Genomic DNA, 6,000 nt, shown 5'->3' on the forward strand with positions numbered 1-6,000 from the left:
ATCCGTCACACCCTAATGAAATCAAATTTAAGCTTTGGAGAACAATAAAAGAAACATCTATTTACTTCACACTTTGCATTAAAAGAGATTAACACACATTAATCGAAAAATAAGAACACGAGTGAGAACGAGTTGGGCTGGTTGGGCCCTAGCCAACCATCTCGTTTCCTTGTTTAGCAAATTTAAAGATTCAGCTCTTTAATCAATGCATCAACATAGAATTAGAATGCAAGATTGAGAAATCATGGTGTAGTTCCTTTCTATTAACGATCAATAAATATATGTCATGAGTTTGAATCCAGCCCAGAACAAGGGCGATACAAGCAAAATTACAAAAGAAAAAAATCATAGTATCCTTGCTATAGCTATCGCTCGCTACCATTTTCTATCTGAGTCCTATATTTTATACATTCATTCAGGCCTATGGTCGTAACCAAATTACATTAAGTGTTCCAATCTGAGCCTTTCAGCTATAACGAAATAATAATAACACTTCGTACTAAGCCTTTCGGCTATAAAGAAACGTTATTCTAGGTATTCAGACGATGACCCAATCTCCACCATATCCTGGAATTTCCTCTCTTCTCCAAGTGCAACTCGAGTTGATCGTTCTAGAACACGATGTCTGCATAGAGTGGTGAGATGTCACGGTAGTTGAAGATTTACCAACGGTGCAGGAATTCTACCTCCAATCGACTATGCTAATGAAATGATTAATTCATTGTCTATCAAATACTTTTAGGAAGAGAATTATTAGTTGAAAAGATTTAAAGGTATAAAATCTATGATAATGATTAATTAAGAATATTCATAACCCTTAAACATGAAACATAAATCTACTGCAGGAAAAGACACCATTCTTGGACTAATGTAGGAATACAAAGGTTTGCAAGGTTAAAAAAGAGGTCTAAGGTTATGGTTTTGAAGGGAAAAAGGGTTAAAAAATGAAGCAATTTAGCCTACCAACATCCTCCCCTCCTTAAGTGGTTTTGGGTCCTGTTGTGGTCACCAACAACCCCCCTCTTCGTTTGATATTAGTAATAACATCAAGCAAAGGGGGACCCTTAGCCAAAAATCCAAAAAATATTTTTGTTTAAAAAATTCTTTTGTATCAGCTCCCTAAAAGCTATATTGCGTCGCAACGGAAAAAGGAGCGCTTGCCCAAAGCGCATAAATACACTAAAAAGGAGCGACGCAAGAACCCATCACATCGCGCGCATTAAGAGCGTTTGAAAAAGGAGAACCTAAAGAAACGCCGACGGCCGATATGCGACGTCGCACGTCGCAATGCCACACGAGCAGCACAAAATGACAAAGTGAAAACCTTGCGATGTTGCGATCTGCGATCTGCAACCATGCAAAACTGCGATCTGCGATATTAGCGATCTACGATCTGCGATATTAGCGATCTGCGATCTGTGATAACACTTAACAACGTCGTAGCCATCGATACTGTGATACCAATCGTAGAAAAAACTCATTGCAAGAATTCTCCGTCATACACGGTAGATCCAAATTTGAAAACGCGCCTTAAGGGAAATTAATGACCGCATGCTCGAATATCCAGAAATGATTGCATCGCATTTATCGAAGAGTCAAGTTATGATGAATGTCATTAATTTCGCATTCATTACAATTTAATGCTTTCATGTCAATCTTTTCGTCATTTCCCTTCTTCTTTGCGTAAATTGCAAGACATGCAACTGATATAAATCTATATGCAGGAAACATCTAAGGAGAAGGGAAGAGCGCCAATAAGACAACAGAGAGAAGATGCCTCCGAAATTGGATGCCGCATGCAGCAAAACCGCAGATTCCAGAGTATCGCCCAATAGGCACTGATGAAAATAGACTATCCAAGACTCAGAGTCAAAGGCGCACAAAAGCAGCGTGTTTACAAAAGATCCTGAAGCTCAGACTTGGTAAAGCAGAGAAAGAAGCGCAAGAGAAGAAAGACGCTCCAGAAAAGCCTGGAACAAAGAACGGAAACAGTTCTCGAAACAGGAGATTGTCCATACAGCGCGACTTCTAACTCATTGAGTCATTCGCACGACCGGAAACCGAAATAGCAACAGCAAAATCAGTTCGAAAAGAAACTGGGTTGTACTAAGAGTGTGCACAGCAAATACACCCAGCTAGAGAAAGGTTTTCGAAAATATCTTCTAATCTAACAGAAAGAGGTGCCAGCGCTTGTTGTTTCTAATTTTCAAACTCGAACAAAAGGAAAGGACAACCAGCCGACTCTTTCAGGGCGAACAACGCATTGCTTACAGTACTAAGGAACAGATACAGAAATGGTTAGAAATTAGATTCAGTTTTTAGAAATAAATTTGTTTTTAGTAAAAGGGCGGTCATTTGAAGCCGTTCCCTGAATTTGTGTAAAGTAAAATTAGTCGGTTACTAGTATTTAACCCTTCTCGTTGCATTGGAGAGGGGTCCGAAATTTTGTCAAAAAACTTGTCCTCAGAACATGCACTTTTGCACCCTCGGAGGGGGTTTTTGATGAATGGACGGATCAAGATTTATTTATGTTTGCATTTTAATACCTACTACTGATGTTGCACTTCTGTACTCTTAGTAGGCATTAGAAGCAAGTAGAAATAGATCATTATTGCTTAAGGTCTGTAAGTTTAAAATCAGTCATAAATGGTACTTTTATCTCTTGACTAGTTTCTGCTTGCATTCTTAGAGTAATATACAACTGATGTTATTTATATGTTAACATATGAATGAGTGGACTACCATTTGGCACTTTTGTACGGTGGAGTCATTGATTTGTGCTTAATACATGAATAGCTGATTATGCAATATGTTGTTCACAACCGTTTTACTTAACTTCTTACGCAAGATGGTTCATCTTAATTGATTTATATTCTCATGATAGCTGAATAATCTTCATTACCAGTTATTCTGTGAAATCTTTCTAGATTGCATAATGGAAAAATTCTGTCCCGGGTTAGTGTAGATTAGATGTATTGTTTTTTGTTAGATTAAAGTAGTATAAAGTCATTTCAGAATTTAGAATTAGATTAGTTCAGGAATAATTACAGATTTTCTACTATCATTTTCTACACACACACATCACCATTTTCTACACACACACACACCCCTTAGAACGGGAAGCTGGTCCCGTCATCCCTAGTCGGACCCGCTACACCAAACGGGCACGGAGCCGCCAACCAGGTTCCCGACCGGGTGGGTATCCCCCTTGTTGTTGACCCGATTTCGGGGCCCTCAACAGGTCCTCACACAACCTTTACTTGCTACAAAAAATCCAAAACAAAAGGGCCTCCCTTTAATTATGAACTTCTATATTGGTTCTTGCTTTCATTATCTTTTCCTTCCTGCTTCAAACCTTTTTATGTTTCTTGGTCACCTTCTTAAGATGTTCATAACACTTTGAAGCCTGATATTTCCATATCTTAACTTATATTTTCTATTCCTTCACCTCCCCTACCAACTCTGTGTTTGCTCGTTTTTGCATTGTACTCTACTCTTTCATGGCTTGGTTTAACACTTCTAAACCATAAACATGTTTCTTTAGTTCTTCTATCTGACTATTCAGACATAGGGTGGAGTTCTCCACTCTCAATTCCTCGGCCGAAGACTTTTCGACAGTTGATCCCATGCATGTGCCATCATAATCAACATCAAAGTTATCTTGCCCACCTTTCAATTCCTACATTGTAATATCAACAAGGGTTTCAACACCAGAAATATCAATGTTACTGAGGGTCTTAGTGCTTTGAATTTCTACTTTATCATGGTTTTCAGTACCCTGTCCATTCAATTGACCAGGGGTTTCAATACCCTGGTTTTCAAAATGGTTCAGGGCTTCAACACCCTGCTCATTGATCACACCAAGGATCTCAATACCCTTCTCTTCAAAATCACTGAGGGTTTCAACACCCTTATCATTCATCGCACCAAGGGTTTTAGTACCCTAGTCTTCATCACACCAAGGGTTTCAGTACCCTGCTCTTCAAAATTATTGAGGGTTTCAGTACGTTGTTCCCTGTCATCCATTAGACCCTCTCTGGGGTCCTTACTTGTACTCAACATCACTTTTATTTTCTTCATTCTGCCAAAGAGGACCAAAAAGGGCATGTCGTCTTCCTTATCAACATAGTCACCATCAACCACTGTATGAGTTGCTCCCTCAGTGAGAATCGAAATATTATGTTTACCTGGTGAAGCAGGTGGCGAGTCATCCGATAGTATTAGAGAGGTCATCTGAACATGACCCGCCTTTGAGGAGGTAGTTCTTTGCCTCGCCGACCTCCTGGTCTCATTAGGACATGAGGTCATCATTTTTGATTTCTCATCCTTGGATGCACTCCTCTTCTGAGTCGACTTCAGCTTTTCTGCACTCTTCTTTTGAGCCGGCTTTTCTACACTCTTCTTTTGAGCCAACTTCTCTACACTTCGCCCCTGAAACTCCTTCAAGAATTCGTCCCAAGTCAAATTTTTAGCTTCTAGTTCTTTTTTAATTAAGATTGTGATCAGTCTGTGGTTATATAATTTGTATGCAGCCTGAATCAATATTCCTTTCTGAACCCCTTTCACCGTCTTTTCTAAACTTCTAAGCAAATAATACGAGAAATTGATGAGCTTACTTGACTCAAAGTGCAAGAGTAGGCATATGTGGTAGAGGAAAGTTAGTGAGTACCAACCTTCGCAAGTAAGGAAATTTTGTAGCACATATAGGAGATCCTTCCACTTCCCGATAACAGTGTTGCGCTGGAGGCTGTTCTTCCAATCCACCTTCTGCTTCGAGTTAACCATGAATCGACACCATTGTTCCTTTTCTAACTTCTCCTTCTTAAACCATTTCTCCCCCACTGCTGGCAACATTGTAGCCTAAGATATGGATTCTTCCATTACTGCAAATTCTAATGAACCAATCTTGTCTTGGCTCCCATCGAAGGTCTGGGAAAATTCTATCTCCACAGCTAAGTCAAACCAATCGAACTTCTGTAGGAACGGGAGGAACCTAAATTCCAACAACATTGCAAGACTATTCCTGTACTCAGTTTTTTGTTCCATCTCTTGTATGGATTGTCACTCAATCCTTATAGGCGCCATGTCTATTTGAATTCACCCACTCTCTATCTCAAGCTCTAAAAAATATATTACAGCAAAAAGAACTCAAATGGTGATTGAGCTATGCATCCATCATTATATCAACCATTTCCCGAAAGATCACGCTTCATTATTAAAATTACATGGATGTGAATGTGAGTTGGTGCAAGTACAAGAAAGCAATGATGATTGGCAGAGGTGGTGGTTTAGACAAGAATTTCACATAACGGTCATGCAAGGTCGGATGTGGGCTGAGGCCATGATTATTAGGTGATGAGTTTTCCAAGGGACGGTAAGTATTGAATTTTTGGAAAATCATACCGCTCCGCATTTACTCCATTATTTCACATAAGGTGTACTTAGTACTCATTGACAATATAAGATTTCATAACCTATAATATCCTTGTACTTAAACAATTTCTTCCTAATTTAGTAAATGATGAAACAAAGTGTTAATCATAATATAAACTGAATGTCATAATCTATAGGTGGTACAGTTATTCTGCCTGTACAAAGGTTCATGAAAAAAATCTAAGCTTCGACACGCATTTTTGACCTAGGTGTTCCTGCAACGGAACATGCGTTTTTTTTTAATTGGGCACGTTCAGTAGTGAGGATTCCTATATTGAATGTGCATGTACTGAATGTGCTTGCACCTACCATGCCTGCACCAACCAAGCTTGCACTTAGACATGCTGGAACTACCCATGCCTGCACTGAATCTGCTTGCACTCAAACACACATTCCTACACCAGGGATATTTGTAGCGTAATAGGAACCAAAAGAAAATTATGATAGAATACAATTCATATAATGGATTAAAATATTTGCTAAATATACAAAGGAGATTTTATTTTCCATTCTTTGGTGTTAAAATATGCCTTTCAAACTGATTTGTAGTTTCACATTAAATCCTAC

The 6,000-nt window shown here is 38.9% G+C and overlaps 1 pseudogene; it reads right to left on the reverse strand.

Moving 5' to 3' along the window:
- Positions 1-3,922, reverse strand: part of LOC149237123 (glycolate oxidase-like) — a 33,138-nt pseudogene extending 29,216 nt beyond the window's left edge.
- Between the last annotated feature and the right edge of the window lie 2,078 nt (positions 3,923-6,000).

This window comes from Pinus tabuliformis, chromosome 8 (genome assembly GCF_031772625.1).
Source record: "Pinus tabuliformis cultivar Carrire ecotype Pingquan chromosome 8, CPIR1, whole genome shotgun sequence".
NCBI lineage: Eukaryota > Viridiplantae > Streptophyta > Pinopsida > Pinales > Pinaceae > Pinus > Pinus tabuliformis.